At 44.9% G+C, this 20,473-nt stretch overlaps 1 protein-coding gene across 1 annotated transcript in view; it reads left to right on the top strand.

Moving 5' to 3' along the window:
- Window positions 1-18,193, top strand: part of TFDP1 (transcription factor Dp-1) — a 98,948-nt gene extending 80,755 nt beyond the window's left edge. The window contains exon 13 of the transcript XR_016315440.1: window positions 18,170-18,193. The gene's annotated coding sequence lies outside the window, so the exon portion shown is untranslated. The remainder of the gene's footprint in view (window positions 1-18,169) is intronic.
- The last annotated feature ends 2,280 nt before the right edge of the window (window positions 18,194-20,473 follow it).

Genomic DNA, 20,473 nt, shown 5'->3' with positions numbered 1-20,473 from the left:
CCTAAATTTATGACTTTGAATTTACTATATATTTTATATAGCCGAAAGTAAAAAATATAGTTTTTTTTTATAATGTTTGGTATGCTATAACTTTCACACAAAGCAATCTAATGAATTTTGTTTGGGTACAGCATTGCATGACTGCGCAATTACCAGTTGAAATAGTGCAGCGCCGAATAGCAAAAAAAGGTCTGGTCAGGAAGGGGGGTAAATCCTCAAGAGGGCAAGTGGTTAATAAAAAGTAACTGTTGTTACTATTGCAGTGAGTGATGAGATGTATACGTCCATGGTATGCAGGAAGCATCTGTTGTGCTTGATATAATAGGATTTCTGTTCTTTGTGTATGTGTTAGATCCAATTAGTGATTTAGAGGTTGTAGGCTACTGATATAAACAGTGATACCTTACCAGGCTGAAGGCTCATAAGATTTTACTGCAGCCAAATTCAATTTTAATTATTTTACAGTACTCATTTTAGAGATAAACTAAATAGGACTCAAATTGTTGATTTGTGCCTTATTCCCATAAGGTCTAAAGCTGGGTATACGCTAGTAGAATCTCAAATAAATTTTTGTACAAAAAAATCATTTGTTAACTTATTACTGGTACTTATATAGTGCTGTCAATTTACACAGCGCTTTACATATATATATTGTACATTCACATCAGTCCCTAACCCTTGAGGGGCATACAATCTAAGATCCCTAACTCACATTCATACATACACATATTAAGACCAATATAGACATGATCCAATTAACCTACCTGCATATGTTTGGAGTGTAGGTGGAACTGGAGGAAACCCACGCAGGTATAGGGAGAACATGCAAACTCCATGCAGGTGGTGCTGTGGCTGGGATTTGAACCAATGACACTAGTACTGCCAGGTTGATGTGCTAACCATTTAGCCACTGTGCTGCTGTGTTATATGAAAATTCTTAGTACATTCAAATGTTATTCCAAAGCAGTTCAAAATTTAATTTGGTTTTAACATTCAATTTTGGAATGAATGGAATGTAAAGAACGAAAACCACATATACTGTTAAAAATGTGTACATTTGAGAAATTTTCCATCCTGCTCATTTAAATTTCCTGGTCACTGCAGTCAAAAACGAACATCAATTTGAACCCACCAATGAATAGAAAAACTAATGAACATTCCTTCCATTAAAAATGTCCAACAAAATTAGTGTATGCCCACCTGAGTGGGAACAACATTTGATTTAAGATTCTTTAATGAGGGTCTGCAAAAAACATAAAATGCCTTCTAACATAGAATGACTGAGTAGGGAGGCAGGTGATGAACTGGGTGTGTTGTAGAGCTCATGGTAGCTAAAAGACTCTCTACCACACACACACAGACATACAAATGTTCTTTGAAAGTGGACTAGTTGCCAGCATTGCCAGTGGCCTCCCTGCAGTTGATCATTCCACCAGGACTAACCATACCTTGTTTTGTACTTGTGTGTGTCTGTGTATGGAGTTGGCCATCATTGCTTCTTAATGTCATATCTACCTCCATGATGACTGGGAAGGTTCTCTAGCGGCAAAATGTAACTTTGCAATCTTCCAGTTTGTTTAGAACTGAAATAATAAAAGGGTAATTTAGAACACACACCAGTTCAACAAATTTCTGTGGACCACTATACTTTAGAAATCTCTCACTGCAGGACTCTCCAGACCTCACTTGATGACCAAAGGTTACTGTGTCTGTGTGAGTTTACCAATTAGTTTGCACAATTGAATAAATAAAGTACAATCCAGGACATAGAAAAAGCAGCAATTTAAGGAGAACATCTATAACAATTTATAATTAAAACTTAATAAAACCTTACAGGAATGGTGTTCAAAGGAATTCTGTGGCAGCACCCGCCATTTGAAAAATCTTTTGGTGTTCTCACAGTTGAAAGACTGAAGGACTTTACCGCTATTTTTATATACACATTTTATAGCTGTGAGAATACTGAAAGATCTCTCAGAATGGTGGTTGCTAATACAGACATAGTTCCTTGGGAACTAATCTTGTCAAGCGGAGTTAAGATTTCCTTTACTTTTGATTTGACAGGTGGAGCAGATTATATCTGGTGTAACATAGTACCATAACAGTATATTGGGCCTTAAAGCTAGTGTGAAGCTATTGTTTGCACAGTGAGCAACACAAAAGACAATTCAGATGTGTTTATACATGTGAGCGTAATGTGGTGGGTTAATTATAAGAACTTTATTGTTGGTGGATACTGGAATTTTTATGTCCATAACACAGACTGTAAGGTGTAATGCTTTATGTTTTTAGGTGTCAACAATTTCTTTAGATGGCATATTGACGCACATTTAGGCTCATAATATTATAAATATGGACCATTTAGTTTTTGATAATGGGGCACCCCATTATGCTGCATGCCATTCCATTGGATTAAGTATTACACTTCGGCTCTGCACTTCAGCGAATGCACAAAGCGAGAAACCACAGCAGACAACTTCAAATACTAATCAAACTACTTGTGACCTGTTTCCCCATTCAGCTCTTTCAGCTCTTATCCAGTCTGCTTCATCTCTACTCTGTAACATGCATTCCCTACTCCTCGTTCTCACAGTTGTGTCCTCTCTCTTCAAACTCTCTCTCCACCCCTCTTCTCCACCCCACAGCTTATATATATCACCCTCACTCCTTTCTTCACCTTATTACTGTACTCATCAACTCCTGCTAATTCTGAACCCACACACTGATAAAACCTCCAGGACACTGGAACCTGTCCCTCCATATAAGCCATACTCCTATATTACCTCCCTCACCCTTCTGCTTCTCCTAACATCTGGAGACATTTCCCCAAATCCTGGGCCGCCATCTTTTTCCTTTGATCAACACACCCAACACCCCCTATCCTCCAACAGCAGCCGCAATTCACACAATCTAGTTACTATTCCTCTTCTTCCTAGAACCAGCCTCTTCTTTTCCTGTGCCCTCTGAAATGCCCACTCTGTCTGTAACAAACTCACCTCTGTCCATGACCTTTTTATCACAAACTCCTTTAACTTGCTTGTAATTACAGAAACCTGGCTTCATGCATATCCCTCTCCTTCTGCCCTCTCCCATGGAGGTCTCCTCTGGACTCACTTTCCCAGGCATAGTGGACGGAGAGGAGGTGGAGTAGGAATCCTCCTATCCCCTCATAGCACTTTTCAGGTCCTCCATTCACCTCCCTCTCTGTCCCTCTCCTCATTTGAAGTTCACTGTATTTGTCTGTTCTCTCCAGTTTCTTTCAGAATTGCTGTGATCTATCATCGTCCTGGACCAGTATCAAGCTTCCTTGATGACTTCTCTGCCTGGCTGCCTTACTTTCTCTCTTCTGAAATTTCCATTATCATTCTTGGTGACTTCAACATCCTTGTTAATCTTAACACTCCTGCTACCTCTAAACTTCTGAGCCTAACCACTTCTTTTTGACCTAAAACAATGAACTCATGCTTCTACTCACTCTATGCACTCCTTGCAACCTCACCAACTTTCCTTTTCCTTTCTCTGATCATTCCCTTATTAGCTTCACTCTCTCCTTGGCTTCCTCCTCCTTGTCTTCCAACTACCAAACAGTTACCCGTAGAAACCTTCGTTATCTTAACCCTTCTCTTCTTTTTTCGGCAACAGATTGTCTCTATGAGAAAATCTCAGCCCTGTCCTGCCCCGACCTGGCCACTTCTGACTACATTAGTTCACTGTCATCCACCGTGGACACATTGGCCCCCCTCTGTCAGGGATTCCCTCGATCCCCGCCGCGTTGGTCCCGGCGCAGGCGCAGTATGCCGCCCGGCGCAGGGACTCGAGCACTGGGTCCGGGCCGGCCGCGGCGTTCGAGTTCGCGCATGCGCAGTAGAAGCCGCGGCCGCCCGCTGGGCACCAATGGCAGCGCAGGGCGGGATATTTAAACGACCCTGAGCTGTCATTCAGTGCCTTCTGGTCTTTCCTGCATCCTGTATCCTGTGAACCTGTACCCTGTAAGTTATTGACCCGGATTATACCTGACCTTGCTGTTTTCTCCTATTCTGACCCTTGCTTTGCCTGACCTCTCTCCTGAATGCCCCCTATTGGATTTGACCTGCTGTTGCTGAACTGGCGTGTGACCCGACCATTCTATGCCCGCTGCCTTGTACCTTGCCGCCCTCTCTGTTACCGACCCGGCCCGTCTGACCTTGCTCATCCATCCCGTGCAGTGGGGTCTTCTGACCTCCTCACATCAGACTCTTCCCCGTGGGAGCCCCTTGCGCATACTACTACCACTGACGGGCGCACCCAGTAGCCACGACCTGGTCTCAGGGAGCTCCAAGTCCATCCCCACCATCAGGGGCCCTGGTGAACAAGCACCCTGGGACTTAGACTCCGTGCGCTGGGGACGCCTATTCAGTGGAGTGCTAGTAGTACCGCCGGGCGGTCCCTTACAGTACCAGAAGGCCATGACTGAGTCTAGAGGAGGTCCCTCGCCGCTGGAGGAGATCTGCAGGCACCTGTCCAATTTGACACAGACCGTATCGGCCCTGCAGGATAGATGTCAGCGGATTGAAACTCAATTCCAGGCCTGCACTATATCCGCTCCCGCCCCACAGGCCGCGGTCCCCACATCTCCAGCTGTAGCAGCCCCTGTGCTGGTGTCTGGGGCATCCGCACCACTCCCGGCGGCCGACCCCCGAGTACCCTTACCGGAACGTTTCCACGGGGACCGCACACGTTTTAGATCATTCCGCGAGTCCTGCCTCCTCTATTTTGAGCTACAACCCCGAACCTTCGTGACTGAATCTGTGAAGGTGGGGTTCGTCATCTCCCTCCTGCAGGGTGAACCCCAAGACTGGGCCCATTGATTACGGGGAAAAAACGACCCTCACCTCAGTTCGGTTGACAGTTTTTTTGATGCTATGGCCATCCTTTATGATGACCCACAGCGGGCAGCTTCTGCTGAAGCTACTCTGTACACGCTCCGGCAAGGCCGCCGAGCGGCGGAGGAGTACGCAGCTGAATTTAGGCGATGGATGGGGGATACTCGCTGGAACGAGTTCGCACTCCTGCATCAGTTCCGTATTGGCCTATCAGATGGCCTGAAAGACGAGCTCGCCCGGGTGGAGGTACCTGAGACTTTAGAGGACTTAATAGCACTGACCATTAAAATTGACCGTAGACTGCGGGAACGCAGGTTTGAGAGGTCCGGCCAGGGTCATGGAAATCCCTGGGGATCATTTCAGGGTCCCAGTCAAACACCTAGGCCAGTCGTCCAAAACCGGCCACCTGGAGATAACCCCAAACCCATGCAGCTCGGCCTGGCACGGCCTAAACTATCCCCAGAGGAACATCTGCGCAGACGATCCCAGAACCTGTGCCTCTATTGTGGCGAAGCTGGTCATATGGCGCGTTCCTGCCCGCAGAAACTGAGTAAGTGCACCTCTTCTTCCTTATCCATTGGCAATGTTGGTCCATCCCAATACTTAGTGGTACCCCTTTCCTTTCAGCTTCCAGAAAGGACCGTGGAAGTATCGGCCATAATTGACTCTGGGGCATGCAGCTGCTTCGTGGATATTAATTTTGCTCACCAGCAGGGTATTCCCCTTCAATTGAAACAGAAGGGGTTCAATATTTATTTGGCCGACGGTTCCCGAATAAAATCGGGGGTAGTGAACCAGGAAACCCCCTCCATCACCACTGTCATTGCCGGCCAGCACCAGGAATTCCTCCGCCTGGATGCTATAGCTTCACCCCTCTTCCCAGTCATTCTGGGGCTCCCATGGTTACGGGCCCATAACCCCCAGATTGACTGGGAGACCGGAGTAATCACGTTCCCTTCCCCATACTGTCGGATATACTGCCGCACTTCGGGCCCGGGGGCCCCCCAAATCCTCCTGTGCTCTGAGGGGGAAGCTGAATTAAAACAAGTAATCCCTGCGGTTTACCATGGGTTTTTAGATGTGTTCAGCAAACGGGGAGCTGATACTCTACCCCCCCACCGCCCTTATGACTGTCCCATTGACCTGTTACCCGGCTCAGAAATTCCTTTTGGGCGAATCTTCCCCCTTTCAGAGCCCGAATTGGGGGCCCTAAAGGAATATATCGAGGACAGCCTCCAGAAGGGGTTCATCCGCCACTCCACCTCACCGGCGGGGGCGGGAATCTTCTTTGTTGAAAAGAAGGACAAAACCTTAAGGCCATGTATCGATTACAGGGAATTGAACAGGGTCACGATAAAAAACCGTTACCCACTACCATTAGTACCTGAGCTGTTCCAAAGTTTAAAGTCAGCAGTGGTTTTTACCAAGCTGGATCTGAGGGGGGCGTACAACTTGATTCGCATAAGGGAGGGGGACGAGTGGAAGACGGCCTTCCGCACCCGCTTCGGTCATTTTGAATATCTGGTCATGCCGTTCGGGTTGTGCAATGCTCCGGCCACTTTTCAACACTTTGTGAATGATATTTTTAGGGACTTTCTGGATGTCTTCGTGATCGTTTATTTAGACGACATTCTGATTTTCTCCCCGTCTTTGGGGGAACACAGAATACATGTAGCAAAAGTATTGGGGCGGTTGCGGCAGCATGGGTTGTACGCCAAGGCAGAAAAATGTTGTTTTGAACAATCCAGCATTGTCTTCTTGGGCCTGATTATCTCCACCGCGGGGGTCGCGATGGATCCCCAGAAGGTCGCTGCAATACTGGATTGGCCTGAACCACAGATAGGAAAGGCGTCCAACGATTCATCGGCTTTGCAAATTTTTACCGGAAGTTCATCAAGAACTTCTCGGGTCTGGTCTCCCCCATTACTCAGCTAACCAAGCTGGGAACCCGATTCAGATGGACACCAGAAGCGCAGGGAGCTTTCGAAGTCTTAAAGAAGCTGTTCACTTCGGCACCCATTTTGGGTCACCCAGACGCCGCTCTGCCCTATATCTTGGAGGTAGATGCATCGGAGAATGCGGTAGGCTCCATCCTCTCCCAACGAAAAGGCACCAAGGAACTGCTCCACCCTGTAGCGTTCTTCTCACGGAAGCTGACCCCAGCAGAGAGGAACTATGATATCGGTGATCGAGAGCTACTAGCGATCAAAACGGCGTTAGAGGAATGGAGGTACCTGCTGGAAGGTGCGGTGCACCCCATCTTAATATTTACTGACCACAAGAACCTAGAGTATCTGAGAACCGCCAAGCGTCTACGCCCGCGACAGGCGAGATGGGCACTATTCTTTTCGAGATTCAACTTCCACATTACGTACTGGCCGGGATCAAAGAACACTAAGCCGGATGCGTTATCACGGATGTACGAAGACGCCAAGGAGACCCCAGTACCTGACACCATCCTGTCCTCGGGTAACTTCTTGGCCCTTCAGTCGGATCTTCGTTCCAGGCTAATGGAGGCATCCACAAACTTCTCTACCCCAGGCGGAGGGCCACTCCGGAACAAGGGGGGACTCCTATGGAGGGAAGACCGAATTGTGGTGCCGGAAGAAACCCGAACCTTGGTCTTGGGGCATTGCCACGACCACCCAATGGCGGGGCACTTTGGCCCAGAAAAGACCCTGGAACTTCTCCGACGCTCATTCTGGTGGCCAGACATGGCTAAGGATTGTAAGGGCTATGTCAGGTCCTGTGTCACCTGCCAGAAGAAAAAGCCAGCAAGAAACAAGGTTTGGGGTCTGCTGCGACCCTTACCAATTCCTGAACGGCCTTGGCAAAAGATCTCACTAGACTTTATAGTCGAGCTTCGGCCATCCCGAGACCACATGGCAATCCTGGTAGTCGTGGACCGCTTGTCCAAGATGGCCCACTTCATCCCGTTGAAGAAAACCCCCTCGGCGGCCGAGACCGCGCAAGTCTTCATTCGTGAGGTAGTCAGGTTGCATGGGGTCCCTGAAGACATCGTCTCGGACCGAGGGGTCCAGTTCACGTCCAGATTCTGGAGGGCACTGTGCAAAGCCCTGGACATCAAATTATCTCTCTCCTCTGCGTTCCACCCTCAAACTAACGGTCAAACCGAAAGGACCAATCAGACCTTGGAGCAATACTTAAGATGCTATACCTCGTTTACTCAAGATGACTGGCTGCCACTTCTTCCTTTAGCGGAATTTGCGTATAACAACGCCCGCCACTCAGCAACAGGGCAGTCCCCGTTCTTTGCCAACTATGGCTTTCACCCAGTCTTCCTCCCGGATTTGGTGTCGGAATGCCCAGTACCAGCAACACAAGATGTGGTATCGTTCTTCGCTGCGAACAATAAGAAGCTTCAAGTGGCCATCAGTCGGGCCCAGGAAGACTACAGGAAAGCATTCAACAGGAAACGGAGAGGAGATCTGGTATTGCGGCCTGGGGAGAAGGTTTGGCTGGCGACGTCCAATCTAAAGATGCTTTGCCCGTCAAAGAAATTGGGACCCAAATTTATAGGCCCCTTCTGCATTAAACGGATGGTTAACGAAGTAGCCTACGAACTCGCCCTCCCTGACACGCTCAAGATCCACCCGGTCTTTCATGTGTCCCTGCTGAAGCCAGTGGTCCCAGATGCCTTCCCTGACCGGGAATCTAGACCCCCGGAAGCGGTAACGGTCGAAGGAGAAGAAAAGTTTGAGGTTGAAACAATCCTGAAGTGTCGAAGGAGGGGAGGCCAGACCCAATTCCTTATCAAATGGAAGGGCTATGGTCCTGAGGACAATTCTTGGGAACCAGCCCATAATGTCCATGCACCCAGACTTGTCCGGAGGTTCTTTCGCGATCACCCGTGGTGGAGAGATCGGGTGGGCATCCGGAGGTTGCCCGTAGGGGGGGGGGCAATGTCAGGGATTCCCTCGATCCCCGCCGCGTTGGTCCCGGCGCAGGCGCAGTATGCCGCCCGGCGCAGGGACTTGAGCACTGGGTCCGGGCCGGCCGCGGCGTTCGAGTTCGCGCATGCGCAGTAGAAGCCGCGGCCGCCCGCTGGGCACCAATGGCAGCGCAGGGCGGGATATTTAAACGACCCTGAGCTGTCATTCAGTGCCTTCTGGTCTTTCCTGCATCCTGTATCCTGTGAACCTGTACCCTGTAAGTTATTGACCCGGATTATACCTGACCTTGCTGTTTTCTCCTATTCTGACCCTTGCTTTGCCTGACCTCTCTCCTGAATGCCCCCTATTGGATTTGACCTGCTGTTGCTGACCTGGCGTGTGACCCGACCATTCTATGCCCGCTGCCTTGTACCTTGCCGCCCTCTCTGTTACCGACCCGGCCCGTCTGACCTTGCTCATCCATCCATCCATCCCGTGCAGTGGGGTCTTCTGACCTCCTCACATCAGACTTTTCCCCGTGGGAGCCCCTTGCGCATACTACTACCACTGACGGGCGCACCCAGTAGCCACGACCTGGTCTCAGGGAGCTCCAAGTCCATCCCCACCATCAGGGGCCCTGGTGAACAAGCACCCTGGGACTTAGACTCCGTGCGCTGGGGACGCCTATTCAGTGGAGTGCTAGTAGTACCGCCGGGCGGTCCCTTACACCCTCACTACACACAGAATTAGGCCCCGATGGCTACAGCCCTGGCAAACAGAATACCAAATGCCTCAATAAAAGTAGCCGTGCTCTTGAGCGTTTATGGCATAAGACTAAGATTTATCAGCATAGCCATATAGAGGAAACTAAATCTAAAATGGGGTGCCTCAAGACTGTCCGTCATTTTAAAAGGGCACCCCTTTCTAAGATATGAAAAACTATTATATAATGCAGCAACATCCACACATGCAGGACACCCAGCATTAGAGGGGATTTATTCTTCCAAAGCAAATACACTTTTGCACACTGGTACTGAGTAGTATTCCAGTGTTTCTCTTGTCCCTCAGTTTTTCTCCATCACTGTGCTAATGTGACCCCAGCACTGATGGAAAGGGGCAGGGGAAGGTCAAACTAGGATGCTGTGCAGGCAGCTGATATCCTCCTTATCAACTGATGACGTCATTGGTTGTCAGGATGCCAGCAGCTAGAAGGTTATAATGGTGCACAATGAAAACCTGTGGCTTTGTGCATCTAAAAGGCAGGGTTGTTCCACCCGCCAGCTTGTAATTTTGGACATTTTGCCAAGACACCCTTGAAGAAACCCCAAGGCACCCCAGGGTTCCTGGGCACCCTGGTTGAGAAAGGCTGGATTAGAGAGCGGATGAAATTGTAGACCCTTTTCCAAATGAAATCATTTTTAGATGTAGGGGAACCCCTGGTAAAACAAATTCATAGAGAGACAGTAGTGGGAAAAATGCCCCCCCCCCCTTACAGTGGTAGTCAGAATAGCATTCTTATAGATGGCTAAAAAGATGATTGTTGTCATGTAGTTGGCTCTGCAGCTATGCAGAAACTGTGAAATAAGAGGTCAATCAGCCACAGCTCAAGGAACTCTTAACAACATTTGTAGTTCCAGAGAACACTGGTTGAGAATGGCTGTATTAGGTTGTAAGCTGTTCCTTTATAATAAATATAGGTGTCATGATCTGGGATCAAGCTCAGGGTCCAGTAGCTGAAAAAGAAGGCAGGTTTGTAGTTATTAAAAGGCTTTGGTACACAAGTAAGTTGTAACAGTGTAGGAGTAAGCAGGGGCTAGTTAGTGATCAAGCTGAAGTCAGTAACCAAAGGTATACAGTTTAAAGTGGAGAGCAATAAGAGTGGTCGATGAATTGCCAACGGTCAGTACACACGTAGTTGTACTAACAATGAAATATAGCAGTAAACTGACATAAGCACAATAATCTGGCAAACAGGAAGTGCAAAGGCATGGCTTAACTAAGAAGTTTACGGTGGAGCAAGGAGTTCAGGGTTCAGCAGACAACTAACCATAAAGACTTATCAAGAGATCAGGCAAGGTACTATCCAGAACTTCAGGTGGCTCCAGGATCCCGACAGTAGGGACTCTGATCTTCACTATTCCATGGCGGTCAGTGAACAGTCTGCTATGGTACAGATTCTTCAACTGCAAGGGGGATCTATTAAGGGACCCAGTGGAATGCTTTGCCAGTTTACTTCTTCTTAGTTAATAACTGGCTCTGTGAAATAAACCTTGGAGACAGATTTGGCAGATAACTACTCCACTCGGTTGATAAATTTGGTATGTTTCAGGCAGCACAGATAAACAATTATTAAGTGCTATGTGGTTGTGTATTGCATAACGTGGTAAATCAAAAATGGGTCACATTTTTCACTGATTATTTTTTTATTTATTGCTTAAAGCTCCCTTAAGAAGGTGTATAGGTAAAATACAAGTTGGTTAGTATTCCTAACTAAAATGTATGTATCTATAAAAATGAATATGAAGCTGAATTAATTTAAAGTGTACTTAGCTAAAACTTTGTTTTAGTTTTGGATAGAGTGGGGAAGGATTAGAACTCTTGTCAGGTTTTACTGCGATTGCAAGCTCTGTTGGAGAGATTTTTTAGATCCTGCTTGGTAAAAAGGATATCCCCAGAAAAGGAAGTGAGGGGAAATCTCTCTGACACCCACACAGACAGAAATAAACATGCTGTTCTTTTTCATTCATTGATGTGCACAGGGTTCATAGACATTTAGGTTTTACTGCCACCTATGCCAAGAATTTGGACACTGGCAAAGTAAAAAACCATGACCCGCCTGATATAATCTCTTCCACTCTTAGCATGCTTCAGTTATTTGCTAAGAGGATGGCCGTTTTATTCTCTACTGAGAAATGTTTAACTACTATTACTAGCTATTTTTCCTTTCTTCTCATTTCCGTAGATGTCTTCTATAAGTGAACATGTTGAGAAATTTTGGGCTGCAGAGCAGACATGTAAAAAATGTTTGCTGCTGGCATGCCCTTTGAGGTTGAACAGCTGTTTAGAACTGCCTTGGACACCCTCATGAAGGATGTTTACTAGGGGTAAGAGAATTAATTTATTTCAGCAATGACTATCCTCAAGATGAGAGGAATAACCCCTTTTCTGAGGCAAAGAAGAGTTCCTTTCCATACTCTCAAAGCATAAGCAGGGAGCTCATTTTCACTGCAAACCCCAAGCCGCTAAATCCCCCAAACTTACAGACAAACATACAGACAAGTCTCTTGGGCATGAAGGGGCACCACACTTTCCAAAGTTGGAGGACATTCGTGGAGCAATTATTTTTTTTAATTTGCAATTAGTGTCAGTGTATAAATAGTAAATGAGTTTGTTATCTCTTATGTGGAAGCACTGACTAGGCTAGATACTGAGCCATGGGGATCAGAAAATCACTGTCAAAAGTCCTGCGTAACAAGGTAATGGAACTTTATAAAGATGGAAAAGGACATAAAAGATGTCCAAAGCCTTGAATATGCCAATCAGTACAGTTAAATCACCTATTAAGAAATGGAAAGTTCAGGGATCTCTTGATACCAAGCCAAGGTCAGGTAGACCAAGAAAGACTGCAGCCATAACTGACAGAAGAATTGTCCTGGATGCAAAGAAAAACCCACAGGCAACCTCAAAAGAAATACAGGCTGCTCTGTAAAAAGATGGTGTGGTTATTTTTAAGGAGTACAATATGGTGATACTTGAACAAAAATGGGCTGTTTGGTCGAGGTGCCAGAAAGAGGCTTTTACTGCACCAATACCACAAAAAATCCCAGTTACAATATTCCTGACAACACCTTGACATACCTAACTAGGCCTTTTTGTGTCATTGATGCAGTAAAGGCTTCTTTCTGGCACCTTGACAATGCAGCTCATTTTTGTTGAAGTGTCATCATATTGTGCTCCTTCAAAATAACCACACTGTCTTTTTCCAGAGCAGCCTGTATTTTTCTTGTGGTTACCTATGGGTTTCCTTTGTATCCCGAGCAATTCTTCTGGCAGTTGTGGCTGCAATCTTTCTTGATCTACCTGTACTTTGCTTAGTATCCAGAGATCCCCGAACTTTCCACTTCTTAATAGGTGATTTAACAGTACTGATTGGCATATTCAAGGCTTTGGACATCTTTTTATGCCCTTTTCCATCTTTATAAAGTTTCATTACCTTGTTACGCAGGACTTTTGACAGTTTTTTTCTGATCCCCATGGCTCAGTATCTAGCCTAGTCAGTGCTTCTATGTAAGAGCTAACAACCTCATTGACTATACACTGACAATAATTGCAATTTAAAAAGCCACAGATGTGGGACATTAACCTCTAATTGGCATTTTAACCTGTGTGTGTCACCTTGTGTGTCTGTACCAAGGACAAACATTCCAGGGTATGTAAACTTTTGATCATAGCCATTTGGGTGATTTCTGTTATTATGATTTAAAAAGGAGTCAAACAACTATTTGATAATAAATGGCTTCATATGATCATCATCCTTCAATAAAAGAGCATTTTTTGGCATGATCAGTCATATTATCAATATCAATGCCAAAATTTCACAATTTCTGCCAGGGTATGCAAACTTTTGAGCACCACTGTATGCCAACAAGGACCAGCGACATACTGGTACATCACTGGACTTTGAGTGGTTATACCAGGATGATGCCTGCAGCTGCAGCCATCATCCTGGTATTGTTTTTTTCACCAGGCGGTTGGCTTTCATGTAAAAGAAATCTTAGTGGCTCATTAACCACTGGATTGCTTTTACAAGCAGTTAATCCCTGCTGCCTTTCATGGCTTTGCTGGGATGTCCTATCGGGGAACCTGAGAATGCAGCCGGTGTTTCTGACAGCTGACCATAGAGCTGATCAGAGACCGAAACAGCTCCAATCCACTCTATAGTCTAAAAAACCAGAAGCTATGAGCATTTTTATCACTTCTGTTTTGCAGGATATAAACAACGCCATTTTTAAATTGGACAAGCATCTGATCACACTCATCCTGGTGTGATCTGATTATTTAAGGGCAGAAGGAACATCTAGAGTCTAATAGATTTCTCATAAAAGAGTACCTGTCACTGCCTATTGCTATCGCAGGGGATGTTTACATTCCCTGTGATAACAATAAAAAAATAAAAGGGACAGTTTAAAAATGAAAAAAAAAACAAAAAAGAATACAAAAAAAATTTTGAGCATCCCTGTCCCCCTATTATCACAAGGAAAGGGAATGCATTCGTCGGTCCCATGTATGTAAACAACGATTGCACCACGCATGTGAGGTATTGCAGTGAACATCAGATCAAGGGCAGTAATTCTGTAAAGGCTTTTAAAGTGTCGCCTATGGATTTGAAAAATGTATGTCGTTTTTTGCCATTGCACAGGGCATGCACAGTTTTAAAGCATATTTGGTATATATTTACGCGGCGCAACATCATCTTTTATATGTTACCAAACAATTGGTCAATATATTGTGTTTTTGTGCATTCAAAAAAGTTTATTTTTTCCCAAAAATTTGTGTTTGGAAAATTACTGTGCAAGTACTGTGTGACATACAAAATTGCAACACCCACTGTTTTATTAATAACCCACTCTGCTTTTAGTAATATATAATGTTTGGGGGTTAAAAGTAATCTTCTAGCAAAAATAACTGATTTATATCAAGTGAACAAAAAGTGCCAGAAAAGGCTTGGTTTGCAAGTGGTTAGAAGATTGGGTGATGTGTGGTAGAAGCTTCTAACGCTGGGCATAAAAAGGATAGAACAACCCCCCCAAAGTAGACTATTTGCTGAGAAGCAATTTTTTTTTCTTTTTTTTACAAAAAGCTGTCACTTAAATGATATATTGCTATCACATACCATGGGTATATGTGGAATTACACCCCAAAATATATTTTGCTGCTTCTCCCGAGTATGGGGATACCACATATCTAGCCACGTACAGGACCCCAAAATCCAATAAGCACCTTTAGGCTTTTAAAGGGCTTTATTTCCTCATTACAATTCCTGACTACCTATCACAGTTTTGGAAGCCCTGAAATGCAAGGATGGTACAAAACCCTCCAAATGACACTCCAAGGTATTTGCTAACAGGCATGGTGAGTATTTTGTAGATCTCGTTGCCATAAGTTTTTGAAAATGAAGAAGGAAAATGAAAATGTATTTTTCCTTTTCTTTTTCAAAAAATTAGATCTTCAAAATACTCACCATGCCTCTTATTAAATTCCTTGGGGTGTCTACTTTCAAAAAAGGGGTCATTTGAGGGTGGGACTTGTGCTATCCTGGCATGTCAGAGCCTCTGAAACTGTGATAGGTAGTGAGGAAGTGAAATGAGGAAATCACGCATTTTCAGGCTTCCAAAGGGGGTCAGTGGATTTCAGGCTCCTGTATGTGGCTAGGCTCCCAAAAAGTCTCACACATGGGGTATTCCCATACTCGGTAGAAGTAGCAGAATATATTTTGGGGTGTAATTCCACATATACCCATGGCATGTATCAGCAATATATCATTTAAATGACAATTCTGTGTAATGAAAAAAATTTTTTTCCAAGAACGTGGAAAACGTGGAATAAAATTAAATCTTCCATGGACTTAACATGCCTCTCAGCAAATAGATTAGGGTGTCTGCTTTCTAAAAAGGGGTCATTTGGGGGCTGTTTGTACTGCCCTGGCATTTTAGCACCTCAAGAAATGTGATAGGCAGTCAGAAAGTAAAAGCTAAATATATTCCAGTATCTATACCATAGTTTGTAGATGCTATAACTTTCACACAAACCAATTAATATACACTTTTCATTTGGGTATAGTGTTGCATTGCTAGTTAAAGAAGCTCAGAGCCAAAGCTTAGAGCTCATGCCCTGGACAGGAAGGGGGTAAAACCTTCTGGAGGTTAGATGGTTAACAAAATTATTGATAAAGAATGGAAGGACCTGGACAGCAAGTTGTTTTTTTTCCAAAAGTTTTGAAAAGATGGTTCCCCTGGAATTATTTAATTTTTATTTTTATTAGCATTCAGGTATGCAAGTAAAATGGCCTCGGTAGGACAGTTTATTGGCAAAATTCTCCAAGATGTTTGATTTGTCCTTTGCAAACATGGGGTTACTCAAGGCCCTGATGGACAAAAGGATGTTGTGCTGCACAACCCATATGAGAAAAGAGCTGCTGCATTCATGCCCAGTATTGCCAGATGAAAGCAGCCTCAGCCAGCTTCATCCAAAAGCCATGCCCCCAATGTGATTCACCCCACCCATAGGGGTTAATCATGGACCTACATGATTAAGCCCTGTGGGCAGGGTGAAACACTTTGGGGCATGGCTTTGGATGAAGCTGGCTAAGGCTGCTTTCACCTGTTACTAATGGCTTTACTAGGTGTTCGGTGTTTGGGAGGAGTTAGACGGACTCCTGCCCAGCCAGCACCCATTGTAGGTAACACCGGATGGACTTACAGGAGCTTGAGCGGAGACGCTAAATTTTATGAGGTTCCAGCGAGCAGTGGTTGAGATAATGGTGGAAGTGTGGGTATCAAGAAGAAGCATTATGTCACTCTTGGGGCTCATGACCGCTTGCATCCCAACAATGCAGTGGGCTTAGTTCCACATGAGACCACTACATTAGGATCATTAGGATGGATTAGTACAGTCCTTGGACAAGTCTATTCAGATTCCTCACTGTGTCAAGAGAGCACTGGAGTGGTGGAGGTCTCCAAGCCAGCTAAGTCAAAGAAACTTATGAGGACAGCCTATCAGCTTCTTTCTTTGGCAGAGGAGAATCTGGCTTCAATATTTACAGTTCACATCAAAGGGGTGTACAGCACCTTAGTAGATGTTCTCATCAGGGTACACCTGGATCCAGCAGAATGGGAGTTGAATCAGAAAGTAAGTATTCAAGATGCTTACTTAAAAGTGGGGTATGCCCACTGTGGATCTGTTTGTGACATCAGTGAACACAAAGGTGAAGACGTTTTTTGTTCTCTGGCAAGAGAAGGAAGCTCTAGGCACAGGCTTCTTGGGTTTCCAATGGAGCTTTGATCTGACTTATGCCTTCCCGCCTGTACAGCCACTTCCAAGAGTCCTTAGGAAGATTCAATCAGAAAAAGTGAGAATAGTAGTTTTTGCTCCTTACTAGCCGAAGAGAGCATGGTTTTATTAGTGGAGAAACAACCCTGGATTCTCGCATTAAGAAAAAAATCTGTTGATGCAAGCAGGGATGTTTCGTCCACAATTACACACTTTGAAAATGTCAGCCTGGATCCTGAACGGTCCTTATTACTCAAAAATAGATTTTCCCCCAATCAACACTATTGCAGAGTAGAAAAAAAGTTACGAGAAAGATTTATGCTAAGGTCTGGAAGAAATATCTTGCTGAGGTGTCAAATAGAAGACAAAACCCTAAAGATTTGTCTATGGTGCTGACATTTCTCCAAGAAGGGATGGATTTGGGTCTGTTCACCAGCACTTTGAAAGTCAACTCAGCAGCTCTGTCAGCTTGTTTGGATCAGCCTCTAGGTTAACACTCCATAGTGAGGAGACTCTTCAAAGCTGTTACTTGAGCCTGTCCCTGCCAGTCTATTAGAGTGGCTCCTTGGGACCTTTCTTTAGTACTAGGGGTCCTAACAAAACCTAAGCCTTTAGAAGAATGTTCCTTCAAGTCTCTGACCATAAAGGCATCATTCTAGATAGCTGTCATGTCAGCTCAAAGGGTCAGTAAACTATAAGCCCTATCCATTAAAGAGTCATGTTTCACTGTTTTTCTGAACAATCTAGTCTTGAAAGTGGATCCGACATTCCTACCCGAGGTAGTTTCCATTGCGTTCCATTGCTCCTAAGAAATTTTCCTCCCATATTTTTTTCAAAATCCAAAGAACCATTTAGAAATAAAGTTGGCATTGTTAGATCTCAGAAGATGCGTCTGTAAAATACATAGACATTTCTAAACCCTTTAGGAAAACTATAGCATTACTGGTACTTTATAGAAGCACAGCCAAAAGTAAAGCAGCATCCAACAATTCTATCACAAGGTGGATAAGAATGGCCATCAGTCTGGCATATTCTCTCCAGAATCTGGATTGTCCGACAGGACTAAAAGCCCATTTTACTCGTTCATTGGCAACTTCCTGGGCAGAAAAGGCTGGGGCTTACATTGAACAAATTTGCGAGAGAGCCACCTGGTCCAGTGAGTCTGCCTTTGCAAGACACTACAGAATAGGTCTCCACCTCAAGTTATAATGCCTTTTCCAGGAATCTTCCAGGACGGTGAGTTCCCGTCCTGTTTGAATTTGTGGATAGAATTTGTATTAATGTGTAGTATTTGTTGCCTTTTGATTAATCTTTGTAATACTGGGGGCTGCCATTTAAACTTCTCTGTGCTTGTGTTTCCTGTAGGAGGTGGATCTCTCATGTGACCATCCTGGAGGATTCCTGGAAAAGGAGTTATCAGGTAATAACTTATACTTTCATCTCCTGTGCTAAGTGCAAACCGATATTAGAGGGCAGCCTAGGTGAGAACCAGACCCTGGGAATGAGGTGGGCACCATACATGACCTGACACCCAAACAAAGTAAAGCTGATCTGACCACTGCGAAAATGTTGTCATTAATGTTAGTAGAACAGCTATGCTCACCAGAGCTATCCCAGACCATCCCACAATCATACGCATACAGAGGTTGAGGACTGATCCTGCTTCCTGAAACTTCTCCCCTCTATACCTCTGTGGTTAGGAAGACGAGTCCCGTAACGTCTGTGACACAGCAGTGCCTACCCACAGGGCATAGTGAATACATATCACAGAATTTAAGGAAGTAAATGTGTGGGGATCTTCATGAAGTAAGTTTGGAAACTTAAAGGTCATTCGGAATAATAGGATTAGGGTAGAAATAATTGAAGTACATCAGGTTGCACCCTGTCAAGGTCCACAGTACTAGATCTGTGAGTGCTCCATGGGCTTTTCAGCATCAGGCAGCTGTTTCCCAGATTTGCAAGGCTGCCACCTGGTTTTCTGTTCACACGTTCCTTAAGTTTTACCATGTGGCTGGTCAGACCTTTTTTGATGCCAGCTTCAGATGTAAGGTCCTTCAGGTGACTCTTTTTTGTTTGCCAGTGTCCAAATCTTTTTGTAGGCAGAAGTGCACCCAATGTCTATGTCCATATGCCCCTCAATGAATTCAAACATTATTTGTTACAATGTAGAGTATTTTACACTGAGCACAAAAATCTTGTTTTTTTTAAGTAAAGGAATTCTAGAACATTTGTCATCTTTAATTGTTGTCTATTCCCCTGGTGCAGATTTTTCCTCACTTTCTGTCTAGTAAAATGTTTTCCCCAGAAAAGAAAGTAAGAGGAAATCATTCTAACAGAGCCCTGGATAGCAGTAAAACCTGACGGGTTCAAATTCTTCCCTTTCCCTTTCATTCAAAACAAACAAGTTTTATATATTGCAGCTACCCTTTAAATATGCTATTTATTTAGCCAGGTAGTCATGTTATTTTCTGTTTATTGTAAAGGCAAAATTTTGTTTTAATTAAAGAAAGGGATGTTTATACTTACCTGCAATGGTAATGCACAGAGCTACCCCTTAAGTCCGCTTCTGGGGTCCTCTGCCAGAACTCAGATCAAGCACACATGTGGGGGCACACATGTGGGAGTTCTCCTGATCCAGGCTGTGTGCATCCATAGACACACACTGTGTGGCTCAGCCCTGCCCTACTCCTGATCCTTTCTCACTGGATTTGATTGACAACAGCGGGAGTCAATGGCTTGCACTGCTCTCGGCAAAGCCTGAGGGACCAGGAAGAGGGGAGAGAAGACCCGCAGCCGGGTACAGTGCTGAATCAATAAAAGACTCAGGTAAGTGTTGGGGATGGGGGGTAACAGGCAGTGCAAGGTTTTTTAACCTTAATGCAGAGAATGCAGATAGATTAAAAAAAAAACATTTAGCATATAGAACCATTTGAATAGTGGGATATTTTTCAACTGTAGCTACAACTGTTCTTCAATACAGACAATACATTTAAATAAACAAATAAATATAGTGCAGGGCTTAAAATTTCAAGTCCTGAGCTACTAGCCAGACTTTAAGAGTTACTCGCCACCAACAAACACACACAAACAGAGACACCTGTACACACACACACAGACATGTACATACACATACACACACAGAAACATGTACACACATGCACAGAGACACATGTACACACACACACACATACAGACACATGTACACACACACACATACAGACACATATATACACACACAGGCACATACAGACACGCATACACACAGATACATGTACATACACAGAAATACACATGCACAGACACATGTACACAGACACATGTACATACATACACAGACACATGTACATCGTTGGTGTCAGTGTGTATGTGGGGGGGGAAAATAGTGCCTCATCATTGGTGTCAGTGGGGGGGGGGGTAGTGCCCCATCATTGGTGTCAGTGGGGGGGGGAACAGTGTCCCATCATTGGTGTCAGTGGGGGGACGAATACTGCCCCATCATTGGTGTCAGTGGGGGGACGAATACTGCCCCATCATTGGTGTCAGTGGGGAGAAGAATAGTGCCCCATCGATGGTGTCAGTGGGGGGAGGAATAGTGCCCCACAGTTGGTGTCAGTAGGGGGAGGAATAGTACCCTATCGTTGGTGTCAGTGGGGGGGGGAAATAGTGCCC

Source organism: Staurois parvus, unplaced genomic scaffold, assembly GCF_062004578.1.
Source record: "Staurois parvus isolate SC_StPar_1 unplaced genomic scaffold, SC_StPar_1.0 ptg000634l, whole genome shotgun sequence".
In the NCBI taxonomy this organism is placed as follows: Eukaryota; Metazoa; Chordata; class Amphibia; order Anura; family Ranidae; genus Staurois; species Staurois parvus.
The sequence above is the reverse complement of the archived record's forward strand: the minus strand, read 5'-3'. Positions and strand labels throughout refer to the sequence as shown.